Source organism: Kogia breviceps, chromosome 9 (genome assembly GCF_026419965.1).
Source record: "Kogia breviceps isolate mKogBre1 chromosome 9, mKogBre1 haplotype 1, whole genome shotgun sequence".
Taxonomy (NCBI): domain Eukaryota; kingdom Metazoa; phylum Chordata; class Mammalia; order Artiodactyla; family Physeteridae; genus Kogia; species Kogia breviceps.
Genome location: NC_081318.1, coordinates 50,074,862 through 50,089,359, shown reverse-complemented (window position 1 = coordinate 50,089,359; position 14,498 = coordinate 50,074,862). Strand labels below are relative to the sequence as shown.

General features: G+C 40.5%; 1 pseudogene; it reads right to left on the bottom strand.

The window, feature by feature from the left end:
• Positions 1-12,570: 12,570 nt before the first annotated feature.
• Positions 12,571-13,010, bottom strand: LOC131762406 (thymosin beta-4-like; annotated as a pseudogene).
• Positions 13,011-14,498: the final 1,488 nt, after the last annotated feature.

The following is a 14,498-nucleotide window of genomic DNA, read 5'->3' as shown; positions in this document are numbered from 1 at the left end:
TCTGGCCTCAAAGGTGCATATCACACAGCATTTTGCATGGCTGGTTGACTGGTTAAAAACTTAAAAAGCAAACTAGTAAGTGAAATGCATTAAAGTGGCCACAGGAAAGGAGTTCTGTCAAATCCCTGACCTTAGAAAGTCAACCAAGGAGTCTGCTAGACCCTCTCTCCACGTGACCTCTGTGTTTAGCATTATCTAACCACGCTGACATGTGGGTGGTGGGACAGAGCCTTCAGCAGTGTGACCCAGGGAAACATGAAGGGGGACCTCGACATGGTTTGGGGGCCATGCGGAGTAAAGCAATGAAGAGCAGAGAGGAATGATAAGCAGCTCTGGCTTACACAGCAGTATGGTGCTTCTCTAAGGTTTCTCACAGGTGTCCATCAAACACTTAAGATTGAGGTGATGGGTGAAATTGATATTTGCTTCTTTGACTCAAGCATTCATTCCCAAGGACGTAATCTCAACTCAGAGTTTCCAGGTGAAGCTTTGCCAGAAATATTGCCAACTCTGCTGTCCAGGGATTTTGCAAGAATATGGTTAACTTATGGCCACTAAGTGATAATAGAAGCTTCTGGGGACTGTCAGGTCAGTTCCAAACAGCTAGGAAACACATAGGTATAAATTAATTAGTAGTATTTTAAGTAACCTAGACACTAAACAATATTCTCCAAAGCATGTTCTAATAGATAATTAGAATAAGTATAAAGAAAAAAAATATTCATAGTCAAATAAACTTGGGAAATACAGAGTTAAAGCTAAACAGGCTTTTTGACTACACAGCTTCCCAGGGGCCTTAGCACGTGAGTGAGCACTGCAGTCTGCAGCAAGGGCATCCATCATATGCAGCTTTTCTCACACTTTTTGGTCACCAGCCCCTCTGCCCCCCATTTTCTTCCCCTCATAGGAATGCATGAACTTGGTTGCCCAGAACAGTGCTGCTTTAATGTTAACTGAAAGTAAAATGGTTAGACCACCTCGACCTCTATGAGAAGTGTGCTGTTGGAACCCTATTGGAATAGGCAGTGGTCATCAACAGTGGCTAAAATCAATAGATGAAGGGCCCACAGGGAACATTATCATATATGGATCAGGCTGAGGCCAACTGAACCCACCGATGAGTCTGAACACCACAAAAAGAGAGGCACTCCTAGTGATTAGAACAGGTGTTGCAGCAAAACAGTACATGAATGTTCATAGCATCACTATTCACAGAAGTCAAAAGGTGGAAAAAACCCAAATGTCTATCAACTGAGGAATAGATAAATAAAATTCCATACAATGGAATATTATTTAGCCATTAAAAGGAAAGCAGGGGACTTCCCTGGTGGCACAGTGGTTAGGAATCCACCTGCCAATGCAAGGGACACGGGTTCAAGCCCTGGTCTAGGAAGATCCCACATGCCGTGGAGCAACTAGGCCCATGTGCCACAACTACTGAGCCTGTGCTCTAGAGCCCACGAGCTGCAACTACTGAGCCCATGTGCCACAGCTACTGAAGCCCGTGTACCTAGAGCCCATGCTCCGCAACAAGAAAAGCCACTGCAATGAGAAGCCCGCGCACCATAACAAGGAGGAGCCCACGCTCACCGCAACTAGAGAAAGCCCACATGCAGCAACAAAGACCCAACACAACCAAAAATTAATTAATTAATTAATTTTTTTTTTACAAAGGAATGTAGTACTGACACATGCTACAAACATGCATGAACCTTGAAAACATTATACTAAGTGAAAGAAGCCAGATACAAAAGGCCACGTATTACATGATTACATTTATATGAAAAATTCAGAGAGACAAAAAGTAGATTCATGGCTGCCAGGGGCTGGGGAGAGGGAGATGGGGAGTGACTACTTAATGGGTACAGAGTTTCTTTTTGAGGTGACGGAAAAGTTCCAGAATTAGATAGTGGTGGTAGTTGCACAACATGGTGAATGTATTAAATACCACTGAATTGTACACTTTAATGTGGCTAAAAGGGTAAATTTGATGTTATGTGTATTTTACCAAATATAAGAGAAAGAGAAAGCGAGGCAGGACATACCTCCTGATGGGGTGTAACAGGAAGTTCACAGCACCTCCCATGAGGTAGTCTTGCCAAAAAAATCCAACTTGGTTATGCCTCTAGAGCCAACTACCAGTTTACAGGAAAAACAAGGGGAAAGAGGAACATATTCACAACTCCATAGGGAGGCATTCAGCAAAATCCAAAATGAGGGACATCTAGGGAACAAAAGACCAAGTTTTTTCACAAATAAATGAAAACAAACAGGAAGGACGAATAGTCAGATTTTAAAAGATTTACAAGACCTAACACCCAAATGCAACATGCATGTTTGGATCCCACTTTAACAAATCAACTATTCTTTAAAAGCATTAATGAGACAACCAAGAAAATCTGATGAATGACTGGATTTTTTATGATCTTAAGGAATTACCATTAAATTTGTAGGTGTGATAAGGGTCTTATGGTAAAGCAAAACAGAAAGATTTTATTTTCAGAGCTATATACTGAGGCCTTTACAGATGAAAAGATATGTCTGGGATTTGCTATAAAGTAATTCTATGTGGAGTGGGAGGAAAATGGTAATACAGAAGAAACAACATTAACCATTAATTGATAATTGCTTGAAACTGGGTATTCTATCTAATTTTGTATTAAGTTTGAAAATGTCCATAATAAGAAGTTTTTTAGAAAATAAATTGCCAGGGAGACTTCCCTGGTGGCACAGTGGTTAAGAATCTGCCTGCCCACACAAAGGAGTGTACGTATCAGGACCCAGGGGAAGGAGAAGTGAACCCAGGGGAGACTGAACCAGACCTACCTGCTACTGTTGGAAGGTCTCCTGCAGAGGCAGGGGGTGGCTGTGGCTCACAGTGGGGACAAGGACACTGGCAGCAGAAGTTCTGGTAAGTACTCCTTGGCGTGAGCTCTCCCAGAGTCTGCCATTAGCTCCACCAAAGAGCCCAGGTAGGCTCCAGCCTTGGGTTGCCACAGGCCAAACAACCAACAGGGAGGGAATCCAGCCCCACCCATCAGTAGTCAAGTGGATTAAAGTTTTACTGAGCTCTGCCCACCAGAGCAACAGCCAGCTCTACCCACCACCGGTCTCTCCCATCAGGAAATCTGCACAAGCCTCTTAGATAGCCTCACCACCAGAGGGCACACAGCAGAAGCAAGAAAAACTACAATCCTGCAGCCTGTGGAACAAAAACCACATTCACAGAAAGACAGACCAGATGAAAAGGCTATGTACCAGATGAAGGAACAAGGTAAAACCCCAGAAAAACAACTAAATGAAGTGGAGATAGGCAAGCTTCCAGAAAAAGAATTCAGAATAATGATAGAGAAGATGATCCAGGACCTCAGAAAAAGAATGGAGGCAAAGATCAAGAAGATGCAAGAAATGTTTAACAAAGACCTACAAGAATTAAAGAACAAACAGAGATGAACAATACAATAACCGAAATTAAAAATACACTAGAAGGAATCAATAGCAGAATAACTGAGGCAGAAGAACGTATAAGTGACCTGCAAGACAAAATGATGGAATTCACTGCTGTGGAACAGAGTAAGAAAAAAGAATGAAAAGAAAAGAAGACAGCTTAAGAGACCTCTGGGACAACATTAAACACAACAACATTTGCATTATAGGGGTCCCAGAGGAAAAGAGAGTGAGAAAGGACCCGAGAAAACATTTGAAGAGATTATAGTCGAAAACTTCCCTAACATGGGAAAGGAAATAGCCACCCAAGTCCAGGAAGTGCAGTGACTCCCATACAGGATAAACCCAAGGAGAAACACACTGAGACACATAGTAATCAAACTGGCAAAAATTAAAGACGAAGAAAAATTATTGAAAGCAGCAAGGGAAAAATGACAAATAACATACAAGGGAACTCCCATAAGGTTAACAGCTGATTTCTCAGCAGAAACTCTACAAGACAGAAGGGAGTGGCATGATATACTTAAAGTGATAAAAGGGAAGAACCTACAACCAACATTACCCAGCAAGGATCTCATTCAGATTCAATGGAGAAATCAAAAGCTTTACAGACAAGCAAAAGCTAAGAGAATTCAGCACCACCAAACCAGCTCTACAACAAATGCTGAAGGAACTTCTCTAAGTGGGAAACACAAGAGAAGAAAAGGACCTACAAAACCAAACCCAAAACAATTAAGAAAATGGTAATAGGAGCATACATATCAATAATTACCTTAAATGTGAATGGATTAAATGCTCCAACCAAAAGACACAAGCTTGCTGAATGGATACAAAAACAAGACCCATATATATGCTGTCTACAAGAGACCCACTTCAGACCTAGGGATACATACAGACTGAAAGTGAGGGGATGGAAAAAGATATTCCATGCAAATGGAAATCAAAAGAAAGCTGGAGTAGCAATACTCATATCAGATAAAATAGACTTTACAATAAAGAATGTTACTTCAACACCCATTTATGATAAAAACTCTCCAGAAAGTGGGCATAGAGGGAACCTACCTCAGCATAATAAAGGCCATATATGACAAACCCACAGCAAACATCATTCTCAATGGTGAAAAACAAAGCATTTCTTCTAAAATCAGGAACAAGACAAGGATGTCCACTTTCACCACTATTATTCAACATAGTCTTGGAAGTCCTAGCTATGGCAATCAGAGAAGAAAAAGAAATAAAAGGAATACAAATCGGAAAAGAAGAAGTAAAACTGTCACTGTTTGCAGATGACATGATACTATACATAGAGAGTCCTAAAGATGCCACCAGAAAACTACTAGAGCTAATCAATGAATTTGGTAAAGTTGTAGGATACAAAATTAATGCACAGAAATCTCTTGCATTCCTATACACTAATGATGAAAAATCTGAAAGAGAAATTAAGGAAACACTCCCATTTACCATTGCAACAAAAAGAATCAAATACCTAGGAATAAACCTACCTAGGGAGACAAAAGACCTGTATGCAGAAAACTATAAAACACTGAAGAAAGAAATTAAAGATGATACCAACAGATGGAGAGATATACCATGTTCTTGGATTGGAAGAATCAATACTGTGAAAATAACTATACTACCCAAAGCAATGTACAGATTCATGCAATCCCTATCAAATTACCAATGGCATATTTTACGGAACTAGAACAAAAAATCTTAAAATTTGTATGGAGACACAAAAGTCCCCAAATAGCCAAAGCAGTCTTGAGGGGAAAAAACAGAGCTGGAGGAATCAGACTCCCTGACTTCAGACTATAGTACAAAGCTACAGTAATCAAGACAATATGGTACTGGCACAAAAACAGAAACATAGATCAATGGAACAAGATTGAAAGCCCAGAGGTAAACCCACACACCTATGGTCAACTAATCTATGACAAAGGAGGCAAGGATATACAATGGAGAAAAGACAGTCCTTCAATAAGTAGTGCTGGGAAAACTGGATTCCTACATGTAAAAGAATGAAATTAGAACACTCCCTAACACCATATACAAAAATAAACTCAAAATGGATTAGAGACATAAATGTAAGACCAGACTATAAGACTCTTAGAGAAAACCATAAGAAGAACACTCTGACATAAATCACAGCAAGATTTTTTTTGATCCACCTCCTAGAGTAATGGAAATAAAAACAAAAATAAACAAGTGGGACCTAATGAAACTTCAAAGCTTTTGCACAGCAAAGGAAACCATAAACAAGATGAAAAGACAACCCTCAGAATGGGAGAAAATATTTGCAAATGAATCAATGGACAAAGGATTAATCTCCAAAGTATATAAACAGCTCATGCAGCTCAAAATTAAAAAAAACAAACAACCCAATCCAAAAATGGGCAAAAGACCTAAATAGACATTTTTCCAAAGAAGACATACAGGTGGCCAAGAAGCACATGAAAAGCTGCTCAACATCACTAATTATTAGAGAAATGCAAATCAAAACTACAGTGAGGTCACCTTACACCATTTAGTATGGGCTTCATCAGAAAATCTACAAACAACAAATGCTGGAGAAGGTGTGGAGAAAAGGGAACCCTCCTGCACTGTTGGTGGGAAATTAAACTGATACAGCCACTATGGAGAACAGTATGGACGCTCCTTAAAAAACTAAAAATAGAATTACCATATGACCCAGCAATCCCACTACTGGGCATATACCCAGAGAAAACCACAATTCAAAAAGACACATGCACCCTAATGTTCATTGCAGCACTATTTACAATAGCCAGGTCATGGAGGCAACCCAAATGCCCATCGAAAGACGAATGGATAAAGAAGATGTGGTACATGTACACAATGGAATATTACTCAGCCATGAAAAGGAACGAAATTGGGTCATTTGTTGAGACATGGATGGATCTAGAGACTGTCATGCAGAGTTAAGTAAGTCCAAAAGAGAAAAACAAATATTGTATATTAACACATATATGTGGAACCTAGAAAAATGGTACAGATGAACCGATTTGCAGGGCAGAAATAGAGACACAGATGTAGAGAACAAACGTATGTACACCAACGGGGGAAAGCGGCAGGGCTGGGTTGTGGTGGGATGAATTGAGAGATTGGGATTGACATGTGTACACTGATGTGTGTAAAATGGATGACTAATAACAGCCTGCTGTATATTAAAAAAAAAGATACTAATAGGGAAGGACTCTAAGACACATCAATAAGTAAGAAAAACAAGGTGTAGAACAGAGAGTTATAATATGCTGCATTTGCATAAAAAATAAGAATGATTTTTCTGCTTTTTGAAAAAAAAAAAAAAAATTCACCTGCCAATGCAGGGAACGCAGGTTCAGTCCCTGTCTGGGAAGATCCCACATGCTGCAGAGCAAGTAAACCCGTCTGCCACAACTACTGAGCCTGTGCTCTAGAGCCCACAAGCCCCAACTACTGAGCCCACATTCCACAACTGCTGAAGCCCACACCCCTAGAGGCTGTGCTCCGCAAGAAGAGAAGCCACTGCAATGAGAAGCCCACGCACTGCCATGAAGAGTGGCCCCTGCTTGCCCCAACTAGAGAAAGCCTGTGCGCAGCAACAAAGACCCAACGCAGCCAAAAATAAATAAATTAATAAATTAATTTTAAAAAAGAAAGAAAGAAAATAATTGCCAAGCAGCAGATGAAAAGAACTTAGTCTTGGACATGAGGTAATTATCTAATCATCAATCCTCTTTGTAAATGTAGGATGTTAATATTGGACCTAAAGTTTGTAAGATCAGGATTTTTCAATATTAATGAGGTTTTTTCTTCCAGTTTTATTGAGATATAAGTGACATACAGCACTTATACAGATAAGCTTAAGATACATAGCATAATGATTTGATTTACTTACATGGTGAAGTGATTATCACAACGTTTAGTAAACATCTCATATGGATACAAAATTAAAGAAATAGAAAAAAAGTTTTTCCTTGTGATGAGAACTCGTAGGCTTTACTCCCTTAACAACTTTCATCTATAACACACAGCAGTGCTCATTATATTGATCATGTTGCACATTACATCCCTAGTGCTTATTTATCTTATAACTGGAAGTTTGTACCTTTTGACCATCTTCCTCCAATTCCTCCTCCCCTCACCCCTGGCCACTGGTAACCACAAATCTGATCTGTCAGATCAGGACTTTTATCCTTTGTGCCATATTTTAGGCTAAAAATTATCATTCTCAAAATGCAGAATGGAGGTTATTTACCTTTAGAGTCAAGAAAAGTAAAAACAAAAACTAGAATTTTCAGTACTTACTGTGCACAGTGTTTGAAGTGTGCTACATGTATTAATTTCTTGTTCACAATCTTCTGCTGGCTTCCCATCCCACTCAGAGTAAAATACAGAATCTTCAGCATGCTATGATGTCCAGCGTGAGCTGGCACCGGATACTGCTCTCCCTACTACCGCATGGCCTCCCCTTATTCCTTGAACACAGTTGGTGCTCTTCTGCCTCAGGGCCTTTGAACTTGCTATTCTCACTAGCTGTGTTATGCATTTCCCCACACTGAACTGCGTGGTGCTCTCCCTCACCTCCTGCAGGTCAAACTTCCCATGTCTCCCTCCTTATGTAACGTGGCTGTGTGCACCGTACACCCACCATCACTCTCCTCCCCTTCAATCCTTTTTCCCTGCTTTATTTATTTATTTTTCTTAGCATGTATCACCCTCTGATAAATTACTTATTGTCTGTCTGCCCCCAGTGGATTACAGACTCCATTAAACCTGGGGCTTTGTTTTATTCACAGAAACATGTTCTCAGAACAATGCCTGACACATAGTAATGTTCACTAAGAATTTATTGAATGAATGCATAAATTTAGTCCATATAAAAAGCCATTAGAGAAACATACCCATGTATCTTTGGGGGCTGAAATATATGTGTCCATAGTGGCCAAGACCCTCTGGTTTATCTGGATCTAGTTAACCTGGGCCAAGATGTCCAAGATGCAGAGCAGTGTGGGAAGATCTGCCCTCCTGGTTCATTCCAGCAGGGACAGCTAGAGGAGGTGGCCTGCAGCCCTCTTGAGGCTGGGATGACTGCTCTTTTCCTGAGAAGAATGAGATTAGGTGAAGGTCCCACTGAGGGCTGGCAGCATCTGCTGGAAATAAACTTGGAAGAAGTGACATAGCTGGATAAAGTGGCGAGTCATAAGAATGTTATGGAATGTTCGAGGTTCCCAAATGAATGTGTCTTCAGGGGAGATCTGGACAATACACAGATGGACTGAAATTCTAAGTGGCAAACTTCCCACTGAGCAGTACTCTGGAGGAGGAGGACTGGGCCCTGAAAGCCATCGAATGTATTTTGAAGAATTTCACTCCGACCTGAGATGATCTCTTCAATTATTCTTCAGGTTGCTGTTCAAAGAAATCTGGGTTTTCTCCAAAGGAAGCCAGGTGACCAGGTTTCCTTTCGAACCCAAGTCAGGCAACTAACCATACTTCAGAAGCTGGACTCTGTGTCTTATGCCTCCACCCTAAAACTGCAACAGAACTGAGCTTCCATATGTCGTAGAACAGAGTAGGGAGCTTATCTGCTTAAGAAACAGCATGGTTGAAATAATGAGACTGAGAAGGAAGCTGTGTCTCATCTTACCAGCTGCTTACTTCCTGAAAAGCTGTACAAGAAAATAACATGTTCATGATCGGAATGTTTAAATCAGCTAGGTGATCCTGCTGATTAAAAGATTCCTATGGGAAATATTTTGGTAAAGTAAATAATCCTTAGTTTATAGATTCAAAAATGAAACACATTTCTAAACTTCCCGTTTTCACACAGCCAAGTCTCTCTTTACATCAGCCTGTTTCACCTTTGAGAGCCACCTGGCTGAATTTCAGTATCAGTTATGCCAAATAACCATCTCTTGGCTGTGAAAGGATTTTCCTGCAGCCTCTCAAAGACAAGGACAGATGGCGTTCCATTGGGGGTAGTCCCAGCTCTTTGTTTTAGCAAATATTGACACTTCTGTAGGAAACAGATCCAGATACTGTTTCTTCCTAACTCATTCTGGCAGTCCTGAAGGTTTGGAGATATGTAGTGCAACGGAATTGGTAAAGTGCACTTACCACTGAATTAAGAAAGACATACATCAGGGTGAGTCATGTTCATGGTTAATTGATGCTTGTAAGAGTCACAAAGTAGTAAATAACACACTGTGATCACAAAGCACTTTCAAACAGAAATAAGACAGAAAGGGAGAAAGGAGACAACTGAAGGAAAATGCACTTCAAAAAAATTCCAATTACGGCATGAAACTTTTTTTTTAAGATCCTTTCTAATCTAGATGTTAGTAACAGCAAGGTTATGAGAGTTTTATTCAGAAAATTAGGGAATATTTACTGTAATTCAAAATTAGGACATACTGATGAAAAGGACTGAAAGTCATCATACCTGGTCCTTTCTGGAGAGTAATTGGCTGACTATATCTAACTCCACCAAAAGTTTATATTCTTTCACTCAAAAATTTTGGGGAATTTATGCTATATAAATAATCAGATGTGTGCCCAAAATTATGTCTAAAAGAAGTTTATTGTAAAGTTGTTTATAATAGTGAAAATACATGACAACAACCTAAACGTTCATCAGTAGTAAACTCTTTAACTAAATCAAGGCACATCTGTGTTCTGGGATATTTTGCAGCTTATAAAGATGACAATGTGGAACTATATTTGCTTATAGTGGTTTTTAAAAAGCAGTTACAAAAACAATTTGTTACAAAAACAAATTATTTTTATAAAAATTGTTATATAACTTACATATGGTATTATATAAATTCTCAAAATTATTTTTATAAAAATAATATAAATACAGGTGGGTATACTCCATTAGAAAAGTAGTTATCTTGGGTGGGGAAATTCTAGGTGATTTCAAGTTCCTATTTCCTTTCTCTCTTATCTGTTGGTGTTCTTTTACAAGGAGCACATATTACTTCTATCGTCAGGAGGAAAACTGAAAATTAATTTCAAGTTTGTAGGAAGGAAGTCACAGATAAGTTTTTATTAACTTCTCTTATAAAAGCCTGATGCAGTGTTTTGCTGGGGCCTCCCAGCAGGTGAGAGGTGGGGGACAGGACAAGAGTCAGTACAGATGGAGCCTTGAAGGTAAGACATAAGGACGAGGCCCAGGGTTCAGGTGGTTTCCAAGACGAGCCACCCACCATCTGCCCTTTCCTGAACAGGCCTCCTGAGTGCTAATGTCGTAACTCCTGTTTCAGCGACACTCCTTCCTCTGTCCTGCCTCTGAGGCTGCTATGAACATGACAGTACCCAGAGTATCCCAGTCTTTACGCAGGGACAAAAATCGTTCTTCTATAATAACAAGAACAAAACAAAAAGAGAAGGAAAATTGTAAAATATGTGTATTACATTCCTAGAAATGCCATAACAAATTACCACACAAAAACTTGGTGGCTTAAAACAACAGAAATGTGTTGTCTCACAGTCCCAGGGACCAGAAAGTCTGAAATCAAACTGCGGGCGGGGCTGTGCTGCCTCTGAAGGCTCAAGGGGAGAATCCTTCCTGGCTTCTTTCAGCTTCTGGTGGCTTGTTCAGCATTAACTCCAATCTCTGCTTCTGTCTTCTCATCACCTCCTTCTCTATAGGTGTGTGTGTCCTTGTCTGTCTCTTGAAAGGACACTCGCATTGGATTCAGGGCTCATCCTAATTCAGTATGATGTCACCTCAATCCTTACCTTAGTTACATCTGCAAAGACCCTATTTCCAAAAAAGGTCACAGTCTGAGGTTTGGTGTGGTGACACGAAATCGGCGGGGGTGGGGGGGTCTATCCAACCTACTACAATATAGACAACATTTGGTCAGCAAGCAGAAACTATGACTAGTATATACCTTTTTAAAAGGTGGGTGAAGGCAGGCAGAGGTTGGCAGGGGCTCAGAAGCAGATCTAGAATGGTCCAGGAAACCCTGACTTCTGTTCTTGTATCAATAGTTTGGCAGTCAGAAAGCTGCTGCTGAGTTAAGATCAGATAGAGATTCCAGAATTCTAGAAGATAAAACTAGGAATTACAGAAAACCAGCAGGGACAAAGAAACGGTTAGGCAGGAATTGGTTAATGATGTGAATTAGTAAAGAGAACATTATAGCTGCTATCAAAAATACAAATATGCTTAAGGGAGATGATTAAGCACATGAGAGAGTTCAGGTGCTAAACTAAACCTTTAAATAATTTTTAAAAACCGTCAACATTATTAAATAATGATCAGGGTCACTGGCCTCAAAACGAGTTTCTTATAGCAAAGGAGCAATACATCAGTCCTCTGTAAACTGCACTTATATTAATTCTCAATGGTGGTTGCTTGGGTTTTCTGCTTTGTGAATGATCAGTGACTTACCCCACAACCCAACTTAGGTGCTGCTTCCCTATCATCAAATAGTGTAAAGTTGGAGAGTGAAGATCAATGGGAGTGTTAGACTTTCAAAATGTCATCAGACAGGGGCATGTGCAAAAAAAGTAAGGAAGATGCATCACAAAGATGCAAACTTGTCAGAGACAGATGCCTTTCAGATTCTTCTTCTAGTTGGAGATGGTTAAGAGTGGAGTGTATCGTCTTGCTTTCTTTTCTAAAGTTGTGTGGTTGTGCTTTAGGTCTGATAGCCTCATAGGTGAGAACATAGACCTGGTAGTAATTTTTTTTTTCAGGTTTTAAAACTTTTTATTTGCATATTTTAAAAAATTGTGCATTCCAATAATTAAAATCATTTGAACAATGACAACAAATGGCACTCTAATTAAACTGCATTTTACAGCCCGCAGGACACTGTGGACCAGCTTGCTCTTTACTCTAGATTTCACTGTCATCCCACCCAGCCTCCTCCTTCACCAACATGCAAGTTCTTTTCCTTCCCTGACAGCCAGACAGGCAGGTGGACGGGAGAGGCAGGCGCGGCCTTTGTTGTTAGTAGTTCTCCATTCTTTGATGTGAAAAGGGGCAGCACAGTCATTTAAACTTGATCCAACCTCTTTGCATCTTACAAAGTTAAACAGCTAAAAGAAATAAAATAAGGAGGCAATGCTTGTGGAATGTACAGTGCGTATTGGCAGTGCACGCCTCATTTACGTCTCACCTGCTTGCTTCTCCTGTTCAATCGTTTTTTTTGAAGGCACTGGATTTTTCTCCTGTGTTTCTGTTTTCTTCAACTTCGACTTACTGAATTTCTCAATCTCACCCATGTCGGGTTTGTCAGACACGGTTGCAGAGGAAGCAGAGAGAGTTGTGAGCGAGTCAAAGTCTGGTCTGCGCAGTGGTCACCGCTGAGGGCCCGAATTTGGTAGCAATCTAACATAAGTCATCAGTGGTCACCAAGACTTTCAGGGACACTCAAGGTGAGAAGGGAACTTAGAAACCTGTCCAGTTCAAGTTCTGACTGTGCAGGTGAGAGGCGCAGCATCCAGAGATGTAGGTGCCCTTCCCAAAATGACTTGCTTGGGTCAAGCTGGGATTAGACTGTGGACTCCCAAGCTCTCACCACATATGTACCATCGGCTTTGACCATTCTCATCAGGCATCATTTCTGTTTTCTTTTTAATTTAATTTTATTGAAGTATAGTTGATTTATAATGTTGTGTTAATTTCTGCTATACGGCAAAGTGATTCATACATATGTATGCATTCTTTTTCATATTCTTTTCCATGATGGTTTGTCACAGGATATTGAATGTCGTTCCCTGTGCTATACAGTAGGACCTTGTTGTTTATCCATGCTATATATAATATTGATAGTTTGCATCTGCTAACCCCAAACCCCCTCCCCCTTGGCAACCAAAAGTGTGTTCTCTGTGTCGGTGAGTCTGTTTCTGTTTCCTAGATAAGTTCATTTGTGTCATATTTTAGGTTCCACATATAAGAAATATAATATAATATTTGTCTTTCTCTGTCTGACTTACTTCACTTAGTTTGATAATCTCTAGGTCCATCCATGTTGTTTCAGTCAGCGTTTCTTTTTTTTTAAACACTTTGGCAGTTTCTTTTATTTATTTTTAATTTTTATTAATTTATTTTTAAATTAATTAATGTATTTATTTATTTTTGGCTGTGTTGGGTGTTCTTTTCTGTGCAAAGGCTTTCTCTAGTTGTGGCAAGCGGGGGCCACTCTTCATTGCGGTGCACGGACCTCTCACTATCGCGGCCTCTCTTGTTGGGAGCACAGGCTCCAGATGCGCAGGCTCAGTAGTTGTGGCTCACGGGCTTAGTTGCTCCGCGGCATGTGGGATCTTCCCAGACCAGGGCTCGAACCCGTGTCCTCTGCATTGGCAGGCAGATTCTCAACCACTGCGCTACCAGGGAAGCCCAGTCAGCGTTTCTTAAACACTCAGACTGTCAGTGTGAAGTGCTGCTCTACCGTGAACAAGCCATTCTAGTTTTGCATTTGTGTGCTAATTGCCTGTGAGTGGCTAAAATAATATTTTTAGTCAAAAAGAGCTATATACCCAGTAGTGCTGAATAAATGGTTTCTGAATGAATAGAATGAAAAATAAGACCAAGGGACAGATGTGCCAAAGACAGGTATCCACCCTTTTCCTTTGGTCTTGAGAGGACATTTAGGCCCACCTTCCAAGCCCTCATTGCACTTAGGTGAGGCCACATGGCCAAGTTCTGGCCAATGGAATGTGAGTGGAAGTCATGGGGGCCACTTCTGGGTTTGGCCCATAAAATCCTCCTCTGCTTGCTCTTTACTCTCTTCTCCATATGCCAGCTGAATGGAGAGGATGCTGAGGACCCAGAGGAGGACAGAGCCACATAAGAAGAGGGCCTGTGTCCTCAAATGACCCCAAAGAGCACAGACTCCCCTTATCCTAAACCCTCTTCTGGACAGTGAAATAAGAAAGTAAACTTTCATTGGGTTAAGCCACTGAGTCTGGGAGTTGTTTATTATAGTCGTTCGCCACACTGACTAGGTTTGTGGTTAAACGGAACAGGCCCACGATAGCTTAGGGGTCCGGCATTCTGGATGTGATAGACAGGACAAGGGTTGACAATGGCA